This window comes from Netta rufina, assembly GCF_964035555.1.
Source record: "Netta rufina genome assembly, chromosome: 7".
NCBI classification, from domain to species: Eukaryota; Metazoa; Chordata; class Aves; order Anseriformes; family Anatidae; genus Netta; species Netta rufina.
Genome location: NC_140130.1, coordinates 12,358,796 through 12,372,493, shown reverse-complemented (window position 1 = coordinate 12,372,493; position 13,698 = coordinate 12,358,796).

Genomic DNA, 13,698 nt, shown 5'->3' with positions numbered 1-13,698 from the left:
AAAACAATGCTAGAAATGAGTGGTTATCTATTGTTTTGAGAACTAGGAAATTGCCAAGCACAGCTTACTTTCAATGAAAGAGACGCACATGTGTTTTCCCTAGTTGGAAAGTAGGGGTGCAGGGTGTTGTCCCTTGCTGGTGAGGGTCAGAGGGGTCTGCAGAAAAACTTTGTGTTCTGGTTAATTGCTGGTGCAATGTCCTCCATGCTATTCATTTTGCTTCCAGTGTGAACATGTGCATTTTGACTATATTTGTATCAAAACATAGCCAAGTGCAGATGACAAACATCCACGCTGAGGCACAGCACAGGAAGGGGTCATGCTTTTCAGCCAGATTCTTTCTAGGTCACCAGTGACTTGAATGAAGATGTCAGTATCCCGCATCTGTTTTCCTATCTTTCCAGATGTCTTGAGGTGAGATAAGAGGATTCATGCAGCTAAGAAAAAAACTTATCTGTATTGTGTTCTTTGTGTGTCAGCTAAAAAAGTATCGGGCCTCCCCTGGCAAACTTAATGCTATGAAAAAGTTTCACTTGGCTTGAACTTACCTATATTTAGTAAAGAATATAACAATATACTAGAAATAATATCCTTTGTTTAACTTTTTTTTTTTTTTAAACCTTTTCCCTTGGTGATCTGAAAATATGACTGTGCTGCAAATGTTGCCAAGGTTATGATTCCCTTAAAAATCTTTTGAGAAGAACTGACAGTGACAACTAATATCCCCAGTAAAATGTTGTGGTTTGGCTTTGATTTGTGGTCGACTGTGGCTGGAGTGGCAGCTGGAGGTGCAATTTGCAGAAGTACTTCCAGAATTGCCATTTGTTTTCGGTTGCAGTCGGACAGCTTGAACTGGGTTCAGGCTTGGCTTGATTCTCTATTTGAAGGCACCTGGATCTCGTACTTTTTTTGCACTTCAAAGGTTCTCTTGTTCTCTCCACCATCATAGCGACGTGATGGTAATTCTCTCAGAAAGGATGGCTCTAGAAGGCCAATAAATAAATAATTCATGGCGTCCCCCCGAAGATCTGCTTTCTGGATAGCTTGAAGGCTGTATGTTAGCAGGAGGCTTGGGTTACATTGGGACATTTTTAAACTGACAGTCACACTTTTAAAATGAACAATTGTTTTTTTATCATAATAGCAGCCAGCCTGAAGGACTAATAAATTCCACCGAGTTACCAGAGATATAGCTTAGTCTCCTTGGAATCCATAATGCATTTTTAATCGGACTGTTATGGCGCCATGGTACCTGCATATTCCATTGAAAGCCTGAAAACCATCCTGTTATAATTCAATAGAAATCTAAAGAGTCATATATCCTCCTTGGGTTTCTTGAGTTTATTTTCTTGGCTTGTCATAACTCCCAGAGATTGGGGAAAAGGCCTCACTTTTTTCGACTTGCTTCTTTAATTATTTGCTTTCCCTCGCTGATTTTGCCTTATCAGTAAACTCTTTGTTCCCTCTCTTTCCCCGTAACAATTTGTGTGCTTGTTGTTTTGAAAATCTGTTTGGGAAAGTAACCCTCCAACCCGAGTGGCGGATACTAAATAAGGTTGTATCTACTCTAGCAAGTACTGTGGCAATTTTTAAAGGAAGATCAATGGACACTGCGCCTTTCAGACTTTTTTTCTGCAGAACAAGATCTAGTTTTGCTATCTAGACTGCATGCCCTCTAGCAGTCAGAGCACATTTCAGCACAGGCTTAGGCACATTTAGGGCACATTGTATGTGCTTTGACATGTGAATAAAAACAGGGCAAGGGCAAACAGTCAAAAGATTTACAACAGGAATATTAAAATGCTTAAAATGTTGTTATAGCTGCTCTCTAGGTGCATCTACCTGAGAGCAGTGCATGGACTAGACTGTTCCTATGGCATGGTCTGGAGAGCAGACACACACACTATGCTTGTACTTCTGTGATGGTCTTGGGACTAATGGCAAATTCCTGCCTTTCCCTCTCCCATCCACCCAGGATGGATTACAGCATTTTTCCCTCTTTTGTGGGTTTCTTCAGTTACACAACTCATTGTTTATTTAGTTGTTTTTGATGGTTTTTTTTTAATGCTCTCTCCCCTATGGAGGTTGAAAGGCTTTCAACTGAGCATTACCGTTAGCAAAAGTTTCAAAATGTTAAGATGTCCCTCCAGTGTTTTTGCAGGGCTCAGAATACTTTATGAATGGTTGTCATACTGGCATCCCAGTAATCACAGAACATTTCCATGATGTGGTACCCCGAACAATTTGTCTTCACTCATACTTCTATGTTTCGTCCATTACATAGCTTATTCTGCAAGGCTTCCAAAGGGATCCATGCTACCAACAGTGACCCAGATTAGTTCCCATTACCACTTATTCTCCTGGAGTGGAGTCAGAACCATGTTTTATGTGATGCAGAACACCAAACAGCCATCAAGTCAGGATTTTGTCACTGGGGTGGGCCAAGTTACAACTAGCAAGGGTAAAAGAAAATGACCCTATGTCATTCTCTTCAGGTTCTAAAAGTAATCACAGAGTCATTTAGGTTGGAAGAGACCTCCAAGATCATCGAGTCCAACCTCTGACCTAACACTAACCAATCCTCCACTAAACCATATCACTAAGCTCTACATCTAAATGTCTTTTAAAGACTTCCAGGGATGGTGACTCAACCACTTCCTAATGATCCTCAGCTGAATGGTACTCCAGAACTACTCACTATTTTATCAATATAAAATAAGGGTGAGTGCACCCGCTAGCTGTATGTGTAAAACCAGCTCTGTAGTTACTTAAACTCGCACCAACTGAACAACTTGACCGGGGATAGCAGTGGCACCACGGCAGGCAGAGCCAGCCAAAGCTCTGACCTAGAATTTTGTACTCCGGCCACTAAACCACATAGCAACAGTTTGATGAGTGTTCTTTCACAATGGGGATGCTGGAAATACATTCACTCCCTTGAAAAAATGTTCTACATTTGGGATGCAAATTTCTACCCTGCCTTTTCCTCTGAAACAAGAACAATACACAATAAAAAATAAAATAAAATCCTAGACGGCTCGTCCGCTTCTGAATTTTTGTTTTGTCCTCTTTAGGGGGTTGACTAAAATCTGAACATATGGTGAATGTTTCTCCTTCGGGTCATTGAACTGTTTACCTTTGAGCTAGGTTCTGCCTCTTTCTAATGAGCTGATTTGGCTGCTACAAGTGCTGGCACTCCCCAGGACTGTGAGGACAATGTCTTCTGAACTGGTCCCTTACCCTGCTTTGCAACACAAGATTTAGGGAATGGTTTTCACTGTTTATTGGGGCTGGGATTAAGAATGGCTGTCTCTTGAGTGGCAGGCACTACTTGGGACCTGTAACAGTCTCCCTTTGAGTTTTTATTTTCTTTTCACGCTGTTCAGTCAGTGTTGTAAAGTTGCACCTCTGTTAAGAGTGAGAAATGACAGCACTGCAAAGCAGTGACTTTAAAGAGCCTGGCTGTCTTTTGGCACTTGGTCGTTCAGGACGGGATGTGTTTAAAACCTTAAGCCCCCCTTCCAGCTGTCTGTGGAATACTTGTGAAAAACAAAAATAATGCTTTTCCTATTTTTCCTAGGGCCAATTGTGTCTGTTACTGTCAAGTAACTAAATGGTGTAATCTAGCGCTGAAATCCTTTCATGCTAAACTGATCACCAAGGGAAGGAAAACCAAAATGCTCAGCCATGGCTTGGACTCTGGGCAGTGACTTGGGTTTGCTTGGCCACGCGTGTGCTTGTGGCTTTCAAGCATCTGCCCAGGCTCTGACGTTCCAAGGGTAAGACAGTGATTTATTACAAGCTTTGCACTTTAAACAGTTTTTCATGTAAAGTTCTTCTGTTAGTGTCCAACTTCTCTTGCAGCTATGTAGGTACAGCCTTTGTTAGAAAGGGGTATTGCTATTTCTGTGGGATATTATTTTAAAACTATAGATATATTTAAAAAAAAAAAAAAAAAAAAAAGTAAACCATCCTAGCTTGTGATAAGTGCTTTGTTTGCAAACCATTTTGCTACATCTTACCTGGAATATCTCCAGCTCCCTTTTTTTTGCAGCAGTTGCTTGTGACACATTCCCAGCACTAATAAGCCACCCTTTTTTCCAAGAGAAAGGCTCTGGGTCTGCCATAATTGCTCCCAGCATCCTGACTCTACCTGGAGTGCTTCCATCTCCTGGAATGAGTCCAGCGTCTGCTCTGCAAGCCACAGTATGCAGAGCTTTGGTTGTTAAAAATACTAAAGACTTGCTTTCTCAAATGTACCTGTATAAGAGTTCAAGCCTTGACAGTTCTTAGTAGTGTATGACACAGTTTTATTTGGTTTTGACTTCACACTTGATTCCATTAACAATTAAATTAAAAAATGTATCTTACAAGGCTGATAAATCTTTTCTTTAATAACTCTAAGCCTTATCTTTTTGCAAAATAGCATTTTAAGTATTTATTGTGTATTTCGATAGAAGCCACCATAGCACGTACTTTTCCTCCTGATTCCCCCTTGTTACTTCTCTTTCGATGAGAGTTGCTTTATGAGTGTGTTTACCCTGGCAGATTTGGTGTAAGTATTTCCAGATTCGTATTTGCAAGTAATTTTTTTCACATATGTAACAATGGCAACATTGAAATCCCAAGCAAAAAGTGCTATGTAGCTGAAAAGCTTGTTATAACTTTACAGCAGAGCAAAACTGCCAGCTTTTGTCTAAAAGCAGGGGTTTGAGAAATGCGAACATGTAAGTTACAGCAGGAATTAAATCTGCTGCCCACACGACCAGCACACGTGAGCGCAGTGAGGTGGGTACTGCAGCCTCTCACTGCAGTCCCAGAGGGGTCAGCGCTGCGTGGGCTGCTTGCTGCTGCACCTCCTCTCAGCTCGTCCTTGGCACTGGGCTCCCACATATGGGAAATGGCTTCAGGCACTCTGTTTCCAAGCTTCCTTCTCAAAAACATAACAGGTAGCACAGAACGTAGTATATTGTTTCTGCCAGCTGAAGCCTTGGGAGAGAACAGAACTGAACTGCACTTTTCGTCAACTCCCTGCATATTCATATACATCTGTGTACTCAGAAAAATACCCAGTGATTTACACTGCCAACAAAAACAGCTGTATATAATGAATAGCCAATCCTTGCTATATACTACTTCAATATACTGCTCCCATATGATCTACAGCATAAAAAATATTTGTAGAAGGGACTTGGCAAATAACTTTGAGAAATTAATACATGTGAAAAAAGCTGTGACAAAATTTAACTACAAAAACCATTTGAATCAATGACCATGTTTTACTTGAGAAATCCTTTACTTTAGAACTCTTCCATTTCAAACTGTGCTGTTTTCCAATCTTTCATAAATGTATCGGTAGTATAATTCATAAATAGAAAATTGCTTTTTCTGGTATTCATTTTTCATATCTGTGGAAGAGTAGATTTCATTTTCATATTATTTCTCCCATAAAAGGAATATGCATTTGTATCTCTGTTTACATGTGTGTGCTCACAGCTAGTTATTTTCCCTCTTAATGTTTATGAGAACTCTTCACAATGCCTTTTGAAAAGCACACAAACTCTATTGTTGCCTGTTCTGTTAACATATTCAAATAGATGAAGGAGGGAGCAGGTTTTCTTTAAAGAAACCATGCTGCTTTCAGCAGTTTTCACTTGCTGTATTAATGTTGGACTGTGCTGACCTTAATAACTTTTTGCTAGTTTCTCACTAAATGTTCATGATTATTATAAAGGAATGATTTATTATAAATTACCATTAGTACAGTACACTCTATGTCTTTGAATTGACTGAAGGTATACACTCTGACAGAAGTTCTGCAAGTACACATAGTACTGCATCTGTCTGACCTTTTTATAACCAGTTGTTTTAATCGCCAGTAGGAAAACAGTATTGGAACAGTGCATCCCAGTCGTTTGCTTTGGCCAGGGGTTATTTAAGGCCCAGTGATTCTGTTGCTCACTCTACATGGGCAGTGAGTTAATATCCTGGAAGTTTTTTGATGGCCTGTCAGCAGTTCTTACAGAAATTCCTTCCCAGTTTTCCCCCAACATAAAATATGGTGTAAGTGTAATGGGCTGTGGTGAGTTTTTTTTGTTTGTTTGTTTGTTTGTTTTTTGTTTTCAGTAATCTAGGATTGGGTCAGATTGTGTGAAAATTACATACAAATATGAATGAAAACTTGTTTCCTAATTTGAGAGAAAAAAAAAATCCACAAATTTATTTTATATTGTTTTCATTTGACTGTCTTGTCCAATATCTGACATATCATACTGGATTTTGAGATTTAGCTCAAGCTACCCTCACTCCCTTGTACCCTTGTATTTTCTCTTAATCTGGATCTCTAGGAAAAGGTAAGGGAATTCATTATTCACATGACTCTGTGCCTGACTTTTTTTTTTTCTTTTTTTTTTTTTTTTATGTTTTGCTCTACTGGTTTGAAAATAGTCACAGGCTAAATCTCTTAGACATGTTCTCTGGTGCTTCAAAAGCCCAGAAGATGCAGATGAAGGGGGATTAGTTTAGGTTAGTTTCTTGAGTGTATAGGTCAATGGAAGCTACATGTATGTAGGAGGTAGTGTAGTAAGGTATAGATATTCATCCTTCAGCCAAGTCACAATGCAGCTTGTATAGACAGCAACATAGCAGATTTTTCTCCAGTCAGTAAACCACTAACCTTAGTCTCACTTCTATAGTACCACACTTCTCCAGTGTGAAAAGAAAGACAGATAATTCTAACAGTGTTTGGTACACTGCACCTACACAGCCTTGTGACTGTACCAAATGAATGCACAGGCACTTGAGATTTGAAGTTCTTGACCACTCAGTTTTCCTGAAATTTCAGTCTTTAACTTTCACTATGGTATTAGCAAATACGCTATGAAAATATGTATTTAAATAGTTTGGCCAAAAATACTGCATCTATTTCTATAGATCTCTTAAGCACGCTGTTAAATATTTGTTAATGCAGTGTAATCCTCTTGTAATTACCTATAGCTCTTGCTGATGTGTTCTTTTCTCTAGGTTGGCAGAAATTTCTTGCTTACGTTTTACTTTGCTGGAGAGATACCAGTAATTTCTGTTTTCAAGCAAAATCAAAACCAGGGTGAGTATAGATCAGTAGTTATGATACAGAGGACTGAATTGTGGTGTCAGTACCATGTACTGACTTGTTACTGATTGTTACTGTTCTTATCCTTCTGCATTAACAATTTAAAAAAAAAAAAAAAGGTATCTATTTGGTGCTCTGCAGGATGTTTAAAGCACTGTGTGTTAGTAAAGATTGCTGTTTGGAATGAGTTTCCTATCAACACTAGACCTACTTTTGTTAGTTTTTCAGCAAAAGTCGGGATTTGAGAATGTTATCTCCTTTACATTTGGATAACAAATCTGCAGGGCATCTTTACCTATCTCAGAAAGTTGTTATATCTAGACTTATTACTGCCTGTAAAGAAAATGTGAGAAATGTAAGATCTTGTAGGAGCATTCTCTAGAAGTCTGAGTTTTCAGAACTCTTGGTTTGGCTATTTTTCCACTTTCTATTCAATGCTCAAACCTCTTTCCTTCTTCTGGGAGTTTGTTTTCATTGCTGCACCTGCCGATGCTTTTGTTTTTCCCCCAAAAGAGCTTGATGATAAACCTAGAATTTTTAAACATTTCAACTGCTGAAATATCTTCTTAGAAATGAAACTTTTAAAAGTATGTTATTGCTTGGATTAAGAAGGGTGGCACTGTTGGTTAGAGAACTCCCATAAATATTGTGCTGAAGCATCTCAAAGGAAAATGCACACTGGGAAAGAAGTCAACAGCGATCCATTGATTTCTTGCTACACTTCTGAAATGTGTGTCTGTTTTCAGCTTATAAACGAATCAATACACAGTGAAGAATAGCTACTGGTATGCCGCAGCACATCTTGCAGTTAGGGCAATAGATGAGAGCTGGGAAGAGCTGTGCTCCTGTTTCTCATTCAGCTCAGACCTACTCTACGGCCTTAGGAAAGCCCCTTTCCTTCTTTGGCTTCTCACTTCTGTTGTCCCCTTTTTCTGTTTGGACTGTCTGACTAAGTTATATGGGACTGTCTTTTGTTCTGTGTTTTACCAAACACAGCACAAGGCCCGGCTGGATTGTCCACTGGATCCCTTGTATCTGTGTAGATCCATCTATTTTGCCCCTTGCTGTAGTCCTATAGGTGGGTTTCTACGACCAGAAATGATCATTGCATGTAGAAAATGATCACATCATGTGTTGATGAGATCTCTGAGGTCACCATTCTCCTTCTTGAACTGCAGCTGTTTTGTTCTCTTGCACTCTGCTTTTGATGAAGAGAAGGTTATCAAATGTCTTCATAGTTGAAATTTTCCTCCCTACATTGAGGCTGAACACAGGAGTTCAAATAAGTTTGGGAAGACAAAGCATAATATCTTCCACCGAGAACATCCTGTTTTGAAATCAATTTCATATCTACCGTGCATAGTAGTCATATGCAAAATGCTGTTGTGCGTCACCAGGTACATTGGTATCAGTCTGGACAGGATTGGGAAATAGGGCAGCTTTGTGGCACTCTGCTTCTGCTCAGAGCTGTTGTCAGTGGTCTCTAGCTATGCCATGTGGTTTGCACAGTAGCTGCTGTAAAGAAACAAGTAGAGAAGAGAAGAATTTGGAGGTGGCTCCAGGCAACAGTGCAGCAAACGCTTACAGTGAAAAAGATCTAGCTTTACTGGGGAGTGTCATCTGCAGTACATGCAGCAGATATTTCCTAGCAGGATCATGATTATGGAAAAAATGTGACATGAAAAGAGGGTAGTATGTTGGTTGTAATGCAGAGGAGCAGGAGGGAGAAATGAGCCACTTGATGAAGCTTTCAAGCAGATTATTTCTTCAGCTTGACAAATTTAGCTGAAGTATTTTCACAGTGTTTGAAAAGCCACAGTCGGTGGTGAACGAGTAAAATGTGCTCCTTGCAGACAAGTAAAACAAATGAAAAGCGCGCGACTGATCATTTCTTGATCCCATTTTAAGCAGTCAAAGGAACAGAGTATGGATCTGCATCTGACCTGGAAAGTGCCTCTGTCTGCCCTGGCTGATGTTTCTGAAACAAATAGCAGAATCAAGGTCACAAATCACCAAGTGGAAAAATATGACTACCAAAAGAAATAGGGAATGCTGTGTGTTGTGCCCAGAAAATAGTGTTTGCCTTTTGGTAGACAAATGTTTGCACTGAGGGGTTGTCTTCACCCATATACCTCTTCATTGCCTCTCATTTGGCTATTAAATTGCATAGAGGAAAACTTCTAGGTCTGTAAGATTTCATGATGGAATCCCAGCTGTTTCCAAGCTCAGATACATACTGCCCTGTGTCAGCAGTAGTATATAGCTTTGTGCAGGCACAACAGATCTGATGATCCAAGATTTGATGTTGTAGTTTCTGTGAGTGTTTTACAGCAAGTTTTATTGATGTGTGTACCTTTCAGTGTACTCAATATTTTTCTCGTGAAGGAATAGAACAAAAAAAAATCCTTGTTATATGACTGTCAGTTGTCTACAAAAAGACTTAACTAATTAGATGACCGTTCAGCCCTTCAGATGTGGCTGGAACATGGTACAGTTCCCTCGGGCTTGCGTTTTAGCGCTGTGTTCAACTGTTTATTTCTGTGCAGTCATATTTTTTCCCTTCCACTGCTGCAAAGTAGCAACCTTATTAAAAAATATACTTGATGCTACTGGATGCCTCAGTGGATATTGGGGTTTTGTGTAGAAGTGTGTCAAAACCTTCACCTCAAATGCTGTGAGGAAGATCTAACTCTAAAATGTTTATTCCAACTAAGTCTATTATGCAAGCTACTGAATTTTCCTAAGAATTCTAATATCTTTGGCTAAAAATGTCTTCTTGATCTGAAAAAGAGCACACCAGAGGTAGGGTATCAACCATTTCTTTTGTAGTCAGTTCCAGTGGTTAAAAATCCTTTGTATTAAAAGTGGCCTCACTTTTTATTCTTTCTGATAGTTTTTGATTGTGCTTATACACAGAATGCAACTACTTGAAGAAAATATGTAAATCTATATGAAGAAAAATGTAAATCAAAGCCTACCCAGAAACATTTCTGCTGCAAAGTGCTGTAGGAAGTCTGTCCTGAGGAACCAGGATACAGATTACTGGTGGGCATCCTAGCAGTCTTTCTGGTGAGATATTTTCTGTAGAGGGTCCCAGGAGGATGCTTATTCAAATTTCTTCCAAGTGTGTGGCTGGATATTCATAGAACCAGGATTTTGGCTAGCTCTTCTAACTACTGGCTCTTAACAAATTACTTGAGGTAATTTGTTGATTTGGTTGAGTATTTAACCGGTTGGGGCAGGAATACTGGAAGATGTAATGCAAAGGGAAAAAATGACAGCACAGCTGTGCAAATAATGCTAAGACGTTCTTCGTGTCCTCTTCTCACTGATTTGTATCCCCTCCTCCACATGGCCAGAGAGTGCATAAAGTTGTATGTACATGTATTTCTGCACACATGATGTGCAGAAATATAGTTCTAATGTGGGTTATTATGAGCACAATTTATTAATGATAGTTTGAAGAGCACACTCAATCTGTTACAGCCTGTAGGGCATCAGCAGTAGTTTGAGGGTCCAAGAGGATTCTGAATTATGATCAGCATGACACATGCCAGTAGGTGTATCTTAATCAGAGGAACTGCTGTGGGGCTATTTTTAGTGTGGCTATCGGATGTCTTAGGATGGAAAATTGCAGAGCTCTGTTTCAAAAGATCCTACAAAGCCCGAGAAGATGACCTCAAAATATAAGCAGGTTTTTTAAGACTGCGTCAAGTGTCTTAAAAAACCTGCGTCATTTTTGCCAGTCATGCAGAAGAGGGAGAGGGGAAGATGTTTTCCCCGAAGTGTATTAAGTCATAAATTCTTTAGTTTTTGTTTCAGGGTTCTTTCATTTCTTTTTCTCATTGTTCATAGGGCCCAGTTCTAACACCTTCCTATTAACACCTGTATCATATAATTCCCTACCATTTTAAGCCTTGGCTGTGCAGATTGAGCTGGTACGTTACTGCCACGTAGAGTTCAGTGCCAGCTACTGTATGTTTTTTATAATCTTTTGTACAGTTAATGGCAATCAAGAGACCCTTACACAGGATTGCTTTCACTTATCATGCAAATAAATGGATGGCATTTTATTCTTTCTTACTTATATGCACAATCCAACCAATACTATTCCTAACATGCAGCTACAAAAACTCCAGTAGAAAGTATATACAAAAATTGCCACGTTTATTGGAAATATAGCATGCATATACAAATGCATAGACACATACATTGTTCAACTACACTGAATCACAAGCTACTGAAGAAACATATGCTTAAGATTGTAATGTGAGAACTAACTATGCTGCAAAGCATGACATGTGGCTTCATGTTCTTAATTTTAGTAGTATCTAATCTCTCCGTGGCAGTAATGCACCAGCTCAGTTTCCACAGTCAGGTGTAACTTCTTGTTAATGTCTGCCCTCACTACATGAGAGTAGGAAAAAAAAAAAAAAAAAAAAAAAAAAAAGAGAGAGAGAGATTTCTTTGAAATTCCTTCCCAAACTCATATAAAAGTGCATATGAAAATGCTTGCTTGGAATGAAGAAACGTGTCAGTTTATTTGAGGATAGGATTTAAACGTTATCTTGATTCACAAGTACCGTATCATTTCTCATTAGCTATATTTTCTGGAAATTTTCTGGAATATGCTGGTGTTGGTTTTCTGAGTTTCAATACGTGCCTTGGATATGGAGAAAATTTATTTATTTTTTTTTTTTCTTTTTGAAGTCGCGGTCTTGACAACTGGTTGGCTGCACAACCCTAGCTCCACACAGAAGTTTTAATAGCTTAGTCGATGGGTACCTGTGCAGCAATTGAACAAAATTTTATTTTGATGTAGAAAATAATTGAATAAAACAAAACACAGATATTGGTTGCTGGCAGGAAAATATTACAGGAAAGAGTCTGTAGTTGGACATATGTGCATGTTGCTTTACCGAGTGCAGTTGGAGACTGCATTTCCTGCTGTTTACGGGTGGTAATGCATAAGGTTATGAGTAGGTCAGACTGTGCAGCATCCTAACTTCAGTTTGTATGTTACCTTTTTTTTAATTTTAATTTTTATTTTTATTTACTATTTGTAGTATTAAAAGGGGTTATCGGATTGTAACTGCTTGTTTTATTACCTAGCTGGGTCCTCTCTAAAAATCACACATTTCAAAAGACAGTAATGTGATCTCTGTTTCCTGTTCAAATTCTTTTACCATGCTCTCTAGCTAAAATCCCTGGCTCTTTCCTGTTTCAGATAGTGCTGTGTACGGCAACTGTACATATTTGTAAGTTTGCTGTTCCCTACCCTGAAGACTTTGTTGAGTAGATGTTAGCACTTCTTTGTTGCCCAATTTTATTCCCTCTCCTTTGGCAGCTTTCCTCATCTCTTGGCAGTTTCAGTTCTTTGTCCAAGCTGTCCAGCAGGAGATATTCTCATTCTGTGTACATTTCGCAGGAAGGACAACTTTTGTTGCCTCTCACAGAAGCCTCATAGAATGTGCACAATGTTTCCTTTTCAACCAGCAGCCTATGTAAATCTGTAGGATCCAAGGAGTCTTCCTGCTATCAAACTGTAGCAGAGGTGAAAGACATCTCTTTCAGTTCAACCTTCCATTACATACCATGTTCAGCAATTAATTATTTATTTATTGCAATTACACTGAGGACCGTTGAGATGTTTTTTCTGCCAGGAGTGCTGTGCTGCAGTCTTAAACTGCATTTATTAGATGACCTGATGAATAGAAACCCCAGCACTTGTGGAATTATGAGACATATAAAGTGCCTTTTGTATGTAACTACTAATAGGACCAGTACCTGCATCAATGTAAATGATAATTTATTAAGGACAGGGTTAGTAAAAGCTCATTTGACTTTGGGAGTGGAGTTAGAAGCATGTTTAAAATCTCACCCAAATGTCCTATGACCTTGTCCAGCTTGTCCTTATTTCATTGTACTCAGTTGGTCATTCAGTAATGGTTAGAATTACGCACATGGAATTAGGTACTGAATTAGAGGTGTGTTTTTTTTTTTATTTTATTTATTTATTTATTTATTTATTTTTAATTTAAGTTACAAGTACTTATTACTGCCTTGCAGCTTTGTAGCTGTCTTACAAGCAGAAATGTTTCACATCTATAATAGCAGCTGCTGTTTTCTCTTGTTCTAAGCATGCATTTTCTACTGCTCTATTCCTATCCCTCTGCATATCCAGTTTCCAAGTGAGCTGTTAAAGGGTTATCTTGAGAGGAGATCTCTCCTGCTTCCCTGGGCCTTTCCTGACTAGGAACCCAAGTGGATTTGGAATATAAACTTTCTTCAAAAAACATCAGGAGTAATTTTGCAGGGTGTTCTGAAGCAAGTCCTGTCTTACCCACCTAAGACAGTGGAACTTGAGCTTGAATTCTGTGATTTCACCGTGTTAATCTATTGCTATTTGTTTGATGCTAGTATCTAATATGAATACTAGCCTGTTTTAAAAATATATATCATTTTCCTTCTTATGTACAAGATCAAAAAAGAAGCTAAGTTGTTCCTATTAATAACTTGAATCTAGTAACCTGACTGCACTATCAAAGTCTCTTTTTTAATTTCTCCTTTCCTCCCGACAGATCCTA